Consider the following 17,408-nt stretch of genomic DNA (forward strand, 5'->3'; position numbering starts at 1 on the left):
CACACATGCATATTATTTTGTAAATAAATGACGAAATATTTTTTACCAAAAAGAAATTTTTTACTTTCCTTAATCATATCTTTAAGGGAAAAAAACATTCATTCAATTTTATGCAATAGTTCCTGAGAACAAAATTATTGAAAATATGCTTTTTTTATGCGTTTACAGTGAAATGCCCCCGTAAAGGATATTGCTTTTTACAGATGATGTATTAATTTTCTGATCAGAGATAGATTAAATTTCTGAGATAGATAAAAAATTCCTAGAAATATAGTACTTGTGGAAATGACAACATTCAAATATCATTTTAACAGAAAAGTAAATTATGTAGTCAATTATCCTCGCGATAGTTTATTCTGAGGTTGAACATTCTGACGATGCGGGATGGGTAAATGAAAAATGAATATAAATAGAATTTACACCTCGAATTGAATAAAATAAAATTTCCATTAATATTGTCTAGAGATTGCGATGTTCTTAAAAGTAGTTCCAGATCCATTTCTCTAAGTTTCTTTTTCTCTGTTACAAAGGCTAGTCACATTCGATTCGCTTGGAGGTATGGAACTTTGCCGATGTACCATTTATCACCATCGAAACAAAGTTTTACCATTAATTTCCACCGGGATGCGTAATTATCTTGTCTTCAAGAATGGGAACAAAAAGGGGAGAATCGTTTTGATACCTAACCATCTGCCGCAGCGCGAAGTAAAAGACAAGGTTTAATTGTATGTTTAATTATTTATTTGTATCTTACAGAAAACATAAATCGTGTTAGTATCAGATAAATATTTAGATAGTTATGTTTTTACTGTATTATCTATGTCCTATTTTACCTCGATAGCCTTTATGAATAGCATATTACACGCAAATCGATCTTTAATTAGACTTTTCGGAGGATACGTACGCATTATAAAATAGTGAGTCGATTACTTGTTTCGAGTAAAAACGATATATCTATTACAATGAATGTCTATTAAATATGAGATATGCCTGACACACAACAGAAAATTCTTGTTTGTAAATTCAAAATTTACTCTATCGTTTGTTCGTTAGTTTCGTCAAATGTGGGAAGTTTTACAAAGTCTCAGCAATTTTCAGTATAGCAAGAAAAGTGGAGAGATAGATGGAGTTTATCCCTGGAGGTTTTAGGCATTGGCTCGCTTTGTATTTCAAAAGCATACACTCGAGATGTGTTTTAATCTCTGCTGCGAACTTCTATCGTACTCAACGACAATAACCCCATGTGTACTCTATGCAGCCAAGACTTGAGTCGACACTTTATTACTTTCATCGTCCGAAGAAGTGTTTGCAATTAACGTTGTGACAGACGCGGAATGTTAATTTGGCAAAGTTGCTAACACGTACCGCGTGTCGTCGCTTTATTTTTCGTTTCACTAACGTGATTACTATTTCCCAAAAACAACCAAACACCCGCGTTTCCCTTTGTTTAGACTTTTAATTACTTTTTAGGATAGTATACGTTTCCACCTCTGGCTTGAGATTTCTTTAGTGTACAAAAATGTTATCCAGAACAAACACATTTTTCATATTTTATGAGGATTTTAAACTCATGAAATGTAATACCAAGGAACCTTTATCCTTAACGTTTATATTTTTATATTTAGATTTGTCGAAGCTGCAGGTTAGTCCATTCACGTTGAAGTAAACATTGTTTACTAAACAAAAATTTTTTTAAACGTAGCGGCATCTAGTGGCCTGGATCGCCTCTAATTTTGATCAGATTACATTACTTTAATGATGATCTTCATTTCTACTAAGCTTCATTCGAAAACTCGAGTTTGCGAACTTCCCGTATCAGTCTTAATTCCAACATTTGAACTACTTTGTCTTATTATACGCTGTTACACACTTAAAGATTTACACGAAGTTCTAGTTGTAGAAAGTTTATTGCTTTCCAAGGGTAGGACGATAAACGATGTAACATTGATTTTTCGACAAAGATAAAATCCTCACGAAGGGGATGAAAGCGTAGAAAGACATTGTGCATCGCGTCACCGGAAATTGACGGATGAAACGACTAAAATGGATTGCACGTATATAGTCTTCGTTCAGACATTGTCCGGCGGCGTAAAAAAAAATGAGTCAAAATTGCGGATGTTGGACGCATTTACTGGACAGGTGAAATTTTCACGCGTGCTTTTTCCTCGATGGATATTCGTAACGCAGAAAACTGTAATTTGAGAGCTATTGAAAAATTGACGTCGCTACTGATACGTGATAGCAAAATAGAGTTAGTACTTATTCGCGGCGAAGAGGATTGGGGAGTGCAAAAGGTAAATGGGAAATTGTAAACTGTCAAACGTTAGAATTGGCAGGTTATTATCGGGAGCTTTAGGTACTCACCGTTTAAAAAAATACACCCTGTGAAGGAAAGGCAATAGGAGTAATTGCTGGAAAATTTTTGTTGTAGGTACTTATAAAACAAACGCATCGTTTCGTTTTATAATTTTGAAGATAAATGAATAAACATACACTTGGGAACATCAAACCTACCATTTAATTTAAATAAATTTCTTCAATAGACACAGAGGGTACGAATATTTATGGGACTGAGATACATTTAAATACTCGCTTATTAGGAAATTAAAAAATGTATGATATCGTGCTCCTCAGATCGGCTGTTAAATCTACTTGATAACATTACTGCCTGGCATTAGATACCTTCACTCGAATCTGCTTGTCTCGAATTGTCTCCGAGGCAATCCTTTTCGATACCACATTCCGCTTGCTGATCCTCAACTGGATTTGTCTGACTCTGATTGCTTTAGAGACAATCCTTCCTCCCGATACGGCGTTCCCTTCGCTGAGAAATTACTTCCAGATTTCTGTCATCATCTACTAGTAAGATATTGCATCCGGAACACTCTAACTCGAACTGCTCCCGGTCGCTGGCCTCGCCATGGGCTATTTTAGGTTGAGATTGCGACCGATGCCATCTCAACCGATGACCACCCTGACTTCGATCCCTGCCTTATCGCGGGATATCCTTTTTGAACGACCTTTTCCGAAGACTGCCAGCGAACATCTTCGAACCCCAAGTGAAACCACTGCTCGCTATAATTCTGTAATTCCTCCCAGCTGAAAATATCTCGTGGAATCCTCCCTTTCAACTCCGGTTAAGGCATATGCCTGGAGGAAGAAGCAGAATCTATCGATTGTCTCCTTCTGTTCTTCCTTACATCATATTCCAACAGTGACATTCTCATACCAACTGTCAACACAACAAACGGTTCTCCAGACTATTTCGTTCGACGATTTCACAGCCTTTTCAGCAAATTTGACGCATAGCGGTCCGCTTTGCGCTCAGCCGTGCTTTCAACTGTCCTTGTGGTTCTTTTTGAGTTAACCTCTGCTGCAGGTTTCCGAATATGTCCTCTTTTCCGCGAAACCATCAGATCTCCACTACGTCTTCTTACTTTGACGTTACTTACATTAGAATACAATATCTATTTCTGAAACTCGCTCACTTTTATACCTGCGAGGAACAATGGCGCTATGTACAATAATTACTATACCACAACTCTCATTCTAAAAATTGGAGACATTGCACATGCAGCCAATACTATTTCCAATGCATATAATTCAAAATTATAACAGTGAACAGTGATTAAAAATATCTTTACTCGACGAACGGTAAAATACAAATTAATGCCTCGTTGTATTTCAGATGAAATGTCACCTTTAAAAGCAACAAATATCAATAGCACGTAATTATTCGTTTCTACCGAGTGTTTCCTTTCTTCTAGTTATTATAAGATGGCACGAGTCATCTCCGACCTCTTGCTTTATAATTCCAGCTTCATTAATTGCACCATCTCTTGCCCCTTCATTGAAAACAGTTACGGTAGTTGTCTGTTGCAGACAAAGAGGGAGAGATATTAGAAGGAGGTTTAAAGGACTTATTTATACGAAAATTGTCATCTCGTGCTTATGTTCATATTAATTTCTGCAAAAAAGATTTCAACTTCTTATTTTGTATTTAGTTAAATACATAGCCATATCATCATTATTAAGTATCTCCGCCACATTGAGTTACAGATGCAATGTGATGAAATATGTTTACAGTATGTACATTGTATATGCATATCTATGGATACGTATATATGTATGTATTCAGTATCGAGTTCGTCAGACTTCGTGACCTCAAATCAGTAGTATATGTATAACCTGTGAACGGTATGCTGGTTATGCATATCGATAGAAGACTCAATTTTGTGACCACACGCTTATTTCGCGCCATCGTGAACCAATCGGTTTTCAACGAGTGGAACTTGAAGTTAAAAATAAGTGCATTTTCTAGTATTCGCAAAAAAATAATAAGAATATCGAAACCTGTGTCTCCAAAATCACGTTTCGATCACTGAGTAGTAAAGGAGATTGCCAGCGATATAAGTGGCTTATAAGTGGAACTGACCAGCCATGGTCCGGAACCTTATGTAGCAGTGGGAAAGTTTCACGATAAGAATCAAAATATTATCTAGGATGATATGTGAGTAGTAAATTCAATATTTCTTAATATAATGGTAATAGAAATTTTTTTCATAACGAGTTTAAAAGCGTTTATGAATATCAATATGGAAAACAGAAGATGCTTATCGTTAGGTTCGTTCATTGTTGTTAACTGGCTAGATTAGGGTTCTTAATGAAACTTGCGAACTTCTGTAATATAATTAATTATACTCACGAAGTTGTTGAATTCAAGAAATTAATAGAAATTTCAGCAAGAACCTATTAGTTTTCTTTTAACGAGTTTGAAATTATAAAGAACGATGTGTTAATTACAGCGAGCGAACTTAATTTGACTTTATAAAACATGAAATATTCTAACTAACTTTTATATTGGTGCTTAGATATGAAAAGGTAATCAGAAAATAATATTAATGACTTCCTATGAACCCTTAATGAAATCTTCGTTTATCAATGATACAACTGTTACTTTCATTCATACTACATTTTTAACCGACTTCGAAAAGGAGGAGTTAAATAAAAATTCAAGATAACTTCAATTAAATTCACACAATCCTAACTCATAATGTATAGTTAATGGACTCTATAGCCAAATAATAATTATAAAAAGGTGCAATAAAAGGGTTAAGAATTTTATTCATTTATGAATCGTGATACTATTATAATTAATTAAAAATTTTTGTTGCAGTAATAATTACATTACAAATTAAAGAATCATTGCATGAAATATTAATGAAATTATCCTAATTTCATTCCTTGCCGAAGCGTCAAAATCGTTGCATAATTCGTCGGTGATAATTGTGAAGGTAAGGAGGAAGGCAGCAATTTAATTGGTTTCGAACCGGGCGCAGATCTCGTGAAAGCACTTTATTCGCAATAACAGGAAATAGTTCGTCCAACTTTCACGAAGTTTTATTAAATTCTTCAAATGTACTTGCTTCAGGAACACAAACCTCTTGAGAATATTCAAAAAGTCTTATTTATAATTTATTAATAAGATCATATGTAGACTTGATTCGGCTTTATTACTTCAGTATCAAATTGTTGGAAAATTATATATATAAAATCATATTATATATAATGCATTTCCATGTTTTTCTAATACTTTTGTGAGCATAGAAACGTAAACTCATGGACATATTTACGTTCCATATATAGTAAATCTATTTATATTCTGGATAAGTTTTAACAAGATATTGTTAAAGGTCATTCTCATTATATTATAACATATACGTTGGAACGACATTGTATCCATGCGAGAACACAGTGGAACATACTTTCATTCTTTTCATTGGGAATCAGGTGCTGAGTAAAATAGAGACGATACTTCCCGAAGAATTGAGTTTCATAGCCTTCGTTTCAAATATGTACGAAGCAAACTTCCATCAGAACATTGCTACTAAATAATGCAGCTCGAAACGAGCAAGTTTGATTTTCCAGTATGCACACTTTCGTGCTGAATATTTCTTTTTTGTCGTCACTTCTTCCTTCCGCCATTCCCATCCTGGAAGGGATATGTCCCGAGAGGCATATGGAACCGCTGATTATGTTCACGCTGCACCAGCTTGTGTTGCGAAATATGAAAGATGTAGACATTAGTAATCGGCAGTAAGAATACCAGTTTTCTTTTTCTAGAGGAAGGGGGGTGAAGCTTATTTTCAAACTGTGCACGAAATATTCTACTGCGTCTTGTCTAAAAAACAGATTTCTGTGTACCCTCAAAGAATACCCAGTCGAGTTCCATCAAATATTGGATCTCATTCTCGTTCGTCTTTCCGGTTCTCCCCTTTATGTTCAGCACTTCAGATGCTGATAACGACGTCGCGGGGTGTCGTTTAATCGGGTCGCAGCGGTTCTAGGAACGCACTCCATTATTCGCAATAATCCACAGACTGGTGGACCGTTTTTCTCCATCTTCCATTCATTTCACCCATAAGTCGTCGGTGTTTCTGTCGTCGTCACAGATGATTATTGCACGGATCTGGAACGCAGTGTTTTTTCGATACAGGCAAGGTAAACATATGCCTGCTGGTATGCGGCGTTTCCCTTCTCGCCATGCCTTTGCTATCTCTGAATGCATGATCGGGATATCGCGATCGAACGACTAGCAATCGAACTGAAAACTCTCCTCAATATGGCACTTCAATCGTTATCTTTTCTATTTGTGTTTACTGTGTATCTGAAGAGTCTGTTAACTTTACGAAAAACCAGTTGCGCGTGGATTTGATGGAATGCAAATAATGGATACGATTGATTGAAACTGAGGAAATGGAATTTGTTTACGCGGTACGATGAATCTAGATTCATAGAATGATAGGTACATCGTTTTGGGATTAATAACTTCGTATGAGTATTCTTTCTTTTTGTTTCCGTGAAATTAACACATGCAGCAGAATATTATCTTTTGTTTAATATAGACACTTCTTTCACCTGTTTTGTTTATATAAAATATGCAACTACTTTCTCTACATTAATTACGTACCTTTTTGAAATGTTCAAGTTAATATAGATATCGTATCAAATTAAACTAAAACCAGTTGGAATTATTATTGAGAATTTATATTTTTATTTCCTTAATAAACATTTAAAATTCCCACCGATTGAGCGAAGATTTAAGATTTCAATGTGAAAACTGGAAAAAATTACCAAATGTATTTTAAAGTATACCTAAAATATTCTCAAAAGAAAAAATTAAAACATCGTGATTCTGTAATAAAGAGTGATGATTGCAAAATCGATTTGCAAAAAAAGTGTTGAAGTGTAGATCGCAGAACATTAGGTCAATCGAACGCGGCGACAGTCCTTTGGGAGAACGTGGAATCGGTGTGGCGGAATCTCGTTATGACGAATGTGGTCAACGACGCGGGACGTGTCGAATTGCACTGATTTTTCAATACGCTCGACGAATGATGCCTGCTCGCTATCAATGAATTTTTTAGGGTGAAAGTTCGTGCTGACGGATGATACGGAAACGAACCGCTTCAGCACGCACAATCGCGTACTTTTCGCGTCGTTTAATTTGCGCAAAAAGTATACAAAACGGTGGTCGGTGGAATATATGTCAGTTCTGATGGAAATGTTTTAAAAATCTTCGCGTAGAAAAATAACTAAACTAAATGTTCGCGTGATACCATTTTACTACAATATATTGCGATAAAAAAGAAAACATTTGTGAGCTTGCAATTTTCATCTTAAGTGTTGCTTTAAACTATATCCATAAAAATGGATATAGTTTAAAGCTCTATGTATGGAATTCCATAACGGCGCGAGGCCACAGTCGCGATAGCAATGCAAAAAAGAAATATGGGAGCTGCAATAGAAACCCATAACTCATCCACCGTATTCTCCGTATCTGGCACCGATAGATCTTCACCGTTTTTGATCAATATGAAATTGTTTAGATGCGAATACCTTCGGTACTCCTGAGATTGTAAAGAATGCAATCTTGGTTTTATTTGTATATCCGAAAATATTTATACCCAATACGACTCATTTTTACTTTAAAGTTTATTTGATTTTTCAATTTCTTATCTTAAGACAAAAACGTAGCCGAGTAGTTAGGGTAACTGCTTAGGAGTAATGTAGCTAATTAAATGTGGTTCATAGAGAGGTTATTACTACACTAATTTAGCATTATAAATTAATTTAAAGATTGAAGAATTCTTCAGAATTTTGTTGGAATGTTAAAATATTCCATGTCATCATTTTGTATTAGTAAAGGGTGTTCGCGAACCACTAGCAGAGATATATATGCGGGAGCTACAATTTTGCTTGTAATTAATAGCGGATGGCTTCATATCGCGCCGGATGCAACGGGGTCCCCGACTATGCATTCAACGAATTGATTAACCAGGTTCAAATCCATAGACGAACGTGACGAGATCGTTGACTGTCATTCATTGTTTGCAATGCTTGGTGGTAATATACTATTTATTTTATGGTTACATTCGAGAATTAGAAATAAGAATAACATATCGGTTCATTAGTTGAAATATGCTTAATGTCTAATCTTAAACGATTAATGAATAAGAACAGATGATTACTTATGATTACAAATTTAAAAGTCAAGAAAGTACAGCATATGCCTTATGCATTTCAAAATAATAACGAATTATTGTTACTAGCCCGTTAAACTATGTTTAAAAACTAAGATCAGTGGAGACGTCATCAATCTACTTCTTTCTTGTATCATACTACAAAATGATAACCTTGCTTACGTATATTTCAGGGTGGTTTACAGTTAAAGATGCAAAAGAGACAGTTCCATATGTATTTCTTTGACATTTTTTATTTTCCAGAATTATTATTCGCACAGTTGTTGAATTTCGTATGTGTAAAGTGGAGGGTTAACCTTTAAAGTATCACTCTGAAGAATAAAACTTTTTGGCACGTATATCCACCCACGTAGGTGGGTAAATATTCCAGAGACTCGACGTTTTTAACTTTACGAGTAACTTAACACATTCAGTACTTTATTCGCGACTTCTAGACGATATGAACGTAAAAATACCAGTTTTATGGCAAAGTAGAAGTTGTACTATTGGAATGTGTTAGTATTTCTTGTAAATTTAATTTGATCTATCAAGTAACGAAAGTAATCGATACTTGATAATTATGTCGATTTATTGAAGAGATTTTAATTTAAATTGAAATATAACGTTAAACAATGAGACGACAGTAAAGTTGAGTATTGCCAATATGGATTTAATTGTATCTCTTTTTAGAACGAAATCTCATGTTTAGGTATAAGTAACACTTTACAATAACACTACAGTATAGAAATATTTGGTAAATTTTTCTTCTGTGGCATTGCGACAATTACCTAGAATATAATAATCTGCGCTTAATTAGAAACACAACTGCTGCACCTCTTTTGGGAATTGTGTTGTAGCCACTATATATTCCGTATTACTTTCAAAAAAGGAACATAACGTCAAAATTATGCAACATGGAGTACTGTGAAACAACAAACATTTGTCACTCTGGCCACAGGGGCATGGTTGTAATCCCCTATGTTATATCGTTTGAGGCATCAGTAGTGTAAACATTTTCCAAAATGGAGACAGTTTAAACGCTTACGGATTCAAATTCAAATAAACAGTCGCGGGATCGATAAACCCATTTGATAAAAACTGGAAGTTTTATTTTTCCTGCTGAGGCACAAAACGTGCACTGAAGTAACATTGAGAGTGCTCGAAATCGTAGAGTGGAACACGGGAGTATTGGTACGCTTTCGTATCAAACATTCGATTCTTACAAAAATGAAGTTACACTGTCACGTTCGGAACACTTCATATGAATAGCATCCAAGTATCAAAACAGGAAAGGGAAGGATTGTTTTTGACATTTTTTTTACCGATCAGTCGATTACGACGTCATCGCTTAACCTCCCTTAGTTTCACTGACCGTGTGCGAAGAGCCGTAGCCTACTGAGTCCTCTCATGGTGGTGTGATGGGTGCCCGTGGCAACAGGTTGCCTAGCAACAGTAAACCTCTTATATCCCTCGTTGGCTACGACGCAGTTGCTGATGCCACCGTTCCTGGCGTTATCATTCTCTTCCTTCTTTCCTTTATCCTGGTCTCGATAACGCTATTTCTCGTTGCGCTCGTAGGAGTTTGCGGCTCTTAACTAAAGACAGATGATTTAGGTTTATCCGATGTTTATAGTGGATTAAGAGGCTTCATTAAAAAAACGGCGTTCCTTTGGTACGCCCTCGAATACCCGAAGGGTGTAAGTTGCAAAAGACTTTTCGATATTCCTTCGTTGCCACATGAAAGCATTACGAAGAGATAGATAATAAGGGATGGTCTCCTTCTTTTCTCGCAATGAGCCTCCAGAGAGACTCCCGGAAATCTCCTGGTCCTGATGGATGTTTCCAATCGGTCATCATTACATTTACACAAGGATGAGGGTAAGAGTTTGTTGCTACCTGCAGCAAAGGAATTATTTCTTAGAACGAATTTTCGGAAATATTTTAAGCGAACAGTGTAACACTATCCATCACGTCGTTGATACTGTGGATCAAAAGTGTACTCGTACACCTAGTTTTTTGAAAGAACGTTATATAAACAAGCGGTACGCAAATAAATATTATTTGAATTAATTGGCTCATATGTATATCATTTGAAAATATGACTTCTAAAAATCGTCTTCATACTTTCATTTACGATGAAAAAATATATTTCCTACCATTAGTATTTTGTTATAAAACAAAATTCGAAATTCTTTCTTGGGAAACTCTTTGTATAACCGTTAATGTAAAGTAAACTGCGTTTCCGTAAACTGGCAAAAAGTACAATTCCTCTGTTATCTCTTTTTTTGCATTTTCCTATCTAGGAAAGTAAGATTCGCCTAAAGGACCCGTTAGAAATGTATTAATCTGTGTGTCGTGCAAAGGACGACACTCGGCGATAAATCTTCTTGACAGTTGGAATCTTCGCGAAAAACATCGGACGGCTTGCTGCGAGGATCGTTTATCTCTCGTTATACGAGTCGGAAATAAGATGATTAGCAATAAACGAAAGAACGGGTGTCACACCAGACTTATCCGAGTTAAGTAATATACTTGTGTTTAGTGATGCGAACGAGACGAGACGAGACGAGAATTCTACGATCTCGATTTTGATCTCGAAAAATCTCGAAACATGCATATCGATCTCGAATTTTCGACAATTTAGAATATATATGTCCTTATTAATATATTCTTATTAATATATTAAATATTAATAAGAATCACAGTTCAGAATAAGTATTCGTCGAACACAGTAATCGTGAGAAGTTTTTCTATATCGTTACATCTGTTAGCTAAAATAACTAAAAATTAATTTCTGACAATAGCTCCCTTAATTATTAACAATGTTTGTTCAAGCAATGATCGAGAATATAACTTTGCTGTAATATTACAGCACGCGAACAGCGGTATTTGTTACTTTTAAATGAAAGGGAAATCGACCTTAGAAAGTCACAAAATTAATTCTTACACTTAATATTTTAGTAGATAATCTAAAAATGCCAGTGCGCCCGCATACGTATTCAGTTACTGCCAAAGAAGCTGATTAAAGACCTAATACCAGGATCGCGATTACAATTCATCTACATTTGACCCAGTTACACTGTAAAAAAGTCAAAGGTAATAATTCACTAAACGAGTTCCTGTAACTCGTCGTTAGGATCGTCTGTCCAAATCGATTGCTACATAGCGATTTACGCTTTGTGACGCTTATCGTTGTTAATTTTATCGTGAAATTCGAAAATTGTTACGTGAAGATTTATAATTTCTAACGCGTATTGCAATATGTCGCGTGACACGGAAATGATGGCTGGCAGGCTTAGGATTCCATTTATTTCACCCGTAATAAACGAAACTATGGGAGCAATGAAGGGTCAAAAGGTATTTTCCTTCTCGGCACGTTTCACTGGCTTGCGTGCTGATGCTGGCAATGGGATCAAGCTTCATACAAGTAGGTGCGTATCCTGGCCGACTGGATTTTAACCTTCCATAACTGTATCGAGAAACGAAAGCAGCACTTCCACGTGGAATCGAACCCTGATCGAGTAGTAGGGAAATATTCATGAATATCCTACCGGAAATGTTTCGTGTTACGCGTTGCATAGCAATGATTGAAAGGATCAAATACGGCGTATCCCTCGAGTACTATGTACTTGTTTGAGGTTCGATTCTTCCAAATAACGAAATACTTGAAAGTACATTTCCGAGGACTGCAGGTACGCATTCTTTTGGACAAATATAATGAGGTGATTATTTAATGAAATTGGTTTAAAATTACACTCCTCTATCAATGGCAGCACGTGATCAACAACAAAATGCAATATTCGAGATCCATAACATAAGTAGGTAGCCAGATTGTATCGCGCTGGTGAACCACTAAATCCTGAGAAACTACCCACTAGAATTTTCAAGCATTATAATTCCCGTAGGGTAGAATGAGGTAATCCCAACCACTTTTTAACATAGAGATTAAGTCCTTAATGCCTAACCTTGTGAATAAACCCTGGTTTTGTAATTGCTAGAAATGTGGACCCTTGGGAGGAACGTACTGAAAGCAAAAACATGTTAAACTGCATTTGAAAGGGGATGAGCAGGTTATAACCTAACATTCGTATAGAATGCACTTTATATTTAACACTGACAAGTATTTAATTAAATAAAGCATGTTTCTTTTGGAAACGTCTTCTGTATCTAACATAGTCTTAAAGCAAAGAGAGAACAAGAAATTGTTAGAAGTGTTTATTCAACGAATTATTAGTTATCAAACAATTTACAAAGTTTTCTGTCTCAAAATCATAGCATTTATTTATAAGGCTTCAATTGGTAGTCGGTTGAGCTTCATCTAGAATGATTACTTTAATATCAAGACGTTTCTTATCAGAATCGTATATAGAAATCTTGACGTATCTGCCAATATATTCTTTTCTACTGCAGTCACATTTCCGATACGTCGTAATTCTTTAACGAAGATACAAATGTGAATCGACAGAAAGGGGTTTCATATATGCTGACGCGACATACTCGTTCACGTCGATTTCATATGCTTCTCTCTTTCCGAACTTATTTCTGCGAAAATATCGCATTCCTATCAGATAATGTTTGTGCATTGAATACGTTATCATTTGTTAATTGATTTCTTACTTTTCTTTCTTAATAAATAAATTTGTAATGCAATATATAGTGGTGGACACAAGAAAGTTTGAAAGGTTAGTGTTATCACATATGTCAATTAATGAGTATACACTTTCTCTTTACCTCAGAGTGTCAGATCAAGAAACATTAGGTACAAGAAATGTCATAAGCAGCATAATATTCAATTATTTGTTTCTCTGTAACTTTAAAAAGAAAGTGCGTCAAGTGATTCAGATAAAATTGTCTTGAATAAACACCAGATGTTATATTTAAGGAACACCACGAAGGCGGTCTAAGATCGTTTATACAGTCTTACACGTAACTGCACATTTACACCACAAATGTCTTCCTTGGTTTTTGTCACAGCCGCGAAGATTAATATCTCCATCGGTGCTATTAATATCGTTAGGTCGAGAGGAAGAGATTCGCGAGACGGCTTTAACTCCGCAATTTATTGAGCAGACTGTCGCGAGCCCCCGTTCTTTCCTGGTTTTTATATTATCAAAAGAATCAGGATATAAGGAGGAAGGAAGTCGTTCGAACTTCGAGAGAGTTGTTTGAGTTTCAGATAGTCACGGGAAAAAGAAGAAGAAACGGGCGAGGCTCTTTTTCTGTAAAAATGTGTGCTTAATGCAAATTAAGAATGACGAATATTACGCTTTAATTCAATGCATAAGTTTCATTCTAGAACAGATTTTATTTCTTGGATATTTATAGAGTACTAAGACCAGGTCTCAGACCATTTACGGTTCGTTATATCTTTCACATTTTAAAAGAAATGCCGAAATGTCCGAAATTATAATGCTGTCTATGATACTGTACTCAACCGAAATTATGATACTGTACTTGATACTGTCCAAGGTTGCAGATTTTAGATTCTAATTGTCCAACAAATGCCGTTTAAAGAAAATGTAGTAATATTTGAAGTAACACCTTTATGTGGTTAATATAAAGGAATCCATGGCTTCCAGTTGTGTGAAATAAATGATTAATTCTAGCAGTATTACACATTCCAGAGGCACAGTTGAGAATTCAATTTAGATATGAACGTGGCTTGGAGTGGTTGCCATACTTGGTGGTTGACGCGCTGGTTTCAATTACGACAGCGACATATGGATACCTTATACAGAGTATTTAATTTAGAGTCTATGCAATATTTTAATGTTTACGCAATTAATATTCGATTGTCTTCTATATTTAATTATTTTCCACGTCAACAAAGTGACTATCGCCAACATTAAATGTAGCAATGTATGACAAGATTAATTATTCATTTATGGCACTTTTTTGTAACATTGATTTAAAATTATTCGAAAAAGAAGAACCTTCTCTCTCGTTTCAATCAGCAATCAGGAGACGGATCAAGACACTATCAACAATAAAAGCGTGCTATAAATATATTCCAGGGACGTAACATACGTAGAATAACTTTCTTCACATACGTGTGAGTAGTGAGAGAACACTGTTCTACAATTTTCTATGTCTTGATTTCTGTAAACATCAAAGGAAACACTCCAAAGTTCTTATAAATGTCGACTAAAGTTCATCTGTAAAATGGAACATGCGTGATTTCCTAACACATTCAAAGGAAGAAGGAAATGCCGAAAACAAGGTTCCCATTGGTACGAATGATAACTAAAGAGACGAAGGATTCTGGTGCCTGTCCAAAACAGATATCCGACACATCCTGTGTGCCGCTTATAACGATTTCCTGCCGCATTTATGCTACCCAAAGTCTTCATTGATCGTGTTTCATTTAAAATTTCTACGAGAACCGATTGCAAAAGGTTTTTCAAAAGGGGCTATAGAATTTTGTTTCTTTAACTCTTTGCACTCCAAGCAATTTGATCTTTTTTTATCAATATTTTAAAATTGTCGCATGAAACAGTTACGAGTAGAAAGATACACAGATGAATGAACTGTGCACATATATACATACCAAGAAATTTATTTATCGTAGCTACTCTAAACAATAAGAAAAGTAGTATACTTATAATAATAGAAATAATTTTAATGGCTGTTCACTAACAAGAACAAATATTTGTATCGATGCAATTTTTTTCCATTTTATCGTTCGCGGAACCGATAAAAGGTTCTTTTTTTACCGATTCCAATTACTTCGTCACTCTCACGTCACTGGAAAGTAGGTCATCCATTAACTCGACGATTCCACTGTTTATAGATTTTACCTTGTTGGTGATGGAGTGTCAAAATATTCAACGAACGTATAACAATAAAATAACGAAAAGTATACTTATCAAACTCAAAGTTATTTCTACGAAATGTTTCCTGTTCAATATTTCCTGAAATTCTATATTTCCAGAAATTCCTTAACTCTGTTAATTGCGAATTTTTTTAACTATTACCAAGCAAAATAGATAAACTTTTTATTGACTTTCAATTTACATTCACTTGAAATTTCTTATCAACGTAATTAGTACTTACGCTTTAGGGTGTGAAATACTCTGAACAATATTTATATATTCTACGGTAGCCTCCAATCGCAAATGCGTCGCTCTATTTTGGTAAATTACTGTTGAAAAGAGTTCATCGAAGATTGCATAACATATATATGGGACAGAGGTCAACAAGTTTATCGTACTGCGAACCGCTATTTTGAAACGAAACCAACCCGTTCATTTCGTTTACCAAAATAATCGTTATTTTGGATTATATTTTCAGTGATCAGAATATACGGACCACCTTGTACAGGAGTCAGAAGGGAATAGTAATTTGCGGAAAATAGAACGGCTGGCGAACCCAGTGATGGCGAGTACAGGAAATACCGCTACATGCCCTTACCGAGTTCTACGAGTTCTAATTTAGTTACTCGTTGGTTCTACGAGTTCTAATTGAGTTCTACCCGTCTTGCTTGATTGTCCAAGATGATCCTCACGATGTGATTTTGGATATTACGTTACCGTCGTCATTGTATAATTTTTGTACACAACTTTATTGGTGAAAGATACAAATGCAAACGGAGTGCCTTATTTTCCTACGTACTTTTCTTCATCAGATAAAGAAGCTTTCTAATCCCCTTAGGAAAAATGTAGTTGAGTGCTCTAGCAACCAATTGTACAAGTACAGTTGAACTGCTACAGCGCGCTGTATCGTTTTTAAATCTTTCCCCACTTAATGCCTCATGAAATCAAGTCTGAACTACAAGGTTGTTAGTCGAGAGGTATTTAGTATATTTTAGTGAGTTTATCGTGAGTTAAGCTGCTATATGCGATCGTATACACCGCTAACGGACCCTACAATACTATACGATTGAGCATAATTAAGTTTAAGGTAAATTACGATCCGTTTGCATAGGAAACACGACATATTGAGGATTTCGGATTGCATCGTTGCCATCACCTTTCGTGTACGTTGCGTGGCAGTTTGTACCGCCGGATACTTGTGCAGGTTCCAAGCATGAAAGCTCGTGCTATGCGATCATTTGCCTCGCAGAATGCGCAACCGAACTAACTTGTTCATCTTCTCCAGATCGACGTGAAACACTCGTAATTGAATTCTGATTAATTCGAGTTTCAACTGCAGAATGACGGGACGCGATTGAATCAAAATCAACTCATGACGAGCATTAATCACTATTCGATTATAATCCTCGAAAAAGGTGAACAGTATACCGGGAAGATATTGAAAACCGTAATCCCTATGTTTGGATTGGAGAGACGTACAAGTAATGGAAGAGTATTTTTAGAAAGGTATAAGGATCGAAGGGTGTATCAGTCAATAGAGAGGAATAATAGAAGGGATAAATGAAGAGGACGTAAAATTAGTCGCGATGATGAATACAGACTGGAATGAAAGAGTTAAAAAGGAAAGGGAATTGAAAAGAAGAACTGCGATGATAGAGCGGATACCTTAGTTTGGAAAGTGAAGAAAACGATGAATCATTAGAACGGAGGTGCACGAGAAGGAGAAGAGACAGAGTTAGGGTTCGCCGTGGAGGAGATTATGTCGAATCAGATAAAACTAGAATAAATAAACTATCCTCCATTGTGAACTACGTTCTCTTGATGTTCATTAATATTTTTAACAAACGTGTATTAAATTTTTGTGCTCATTCTCATACGTTTTCCTATATTTATAATTGCCATAAACGCATAAACTTCCGCTGTCTAGTCATTAGTTTGCTATTTACTTCAGTATACTTTTTAAATTTTCTATTGACAGCATCCAATTACAAAAGAATTGCCCTGTACGGAATGTTACAAGAAATCATAATAAGGAATATTGAAGACTTATTATTTATAGTTGAACGAGGTGATG

At 35.6% G+C, this 17,408-nt stretch overlaps 1 long non-coding RNA gene across 1 annotated transcript in view; it reads left to right on the forward strand.

Moving 5' to 3' along the window:
- Positions 1–16,268, forward strand: part of LOC128890592 (uncharacterized) — a 17,455-nt gene extending 1,187 nt beyond the window's left edge. The window contains exon 3 of the long non-coding RNA XR_008460652.1: positions 15,813–16,268. This is a non-coding gene — a long non-coding RNA (uncharacterized LOC128890592). The remainder of the gene's footprint in view (positions 1–15,812) is intronic.
- Positions 16,269–17,408: the final 1,140 nt, after the last annotated feature.

Source organism: Hylaeus anthracinus, unplaced genomic scaffold (genome assembly GCF_026225885.1).
Source record: "Hylaeus anthracinus isolate JK02 unplaced genomic scaffold, UHH_iyHylAnth1.0_haploid 12001, whole genome shotgun sequence".
NCBI classification, from domain to species: Eukaryota; Metazoa; Arthropoda; class Insecta; order Hymenoptera; family Colletidae; genus Hylaeus; species Hylaeus anthracinus.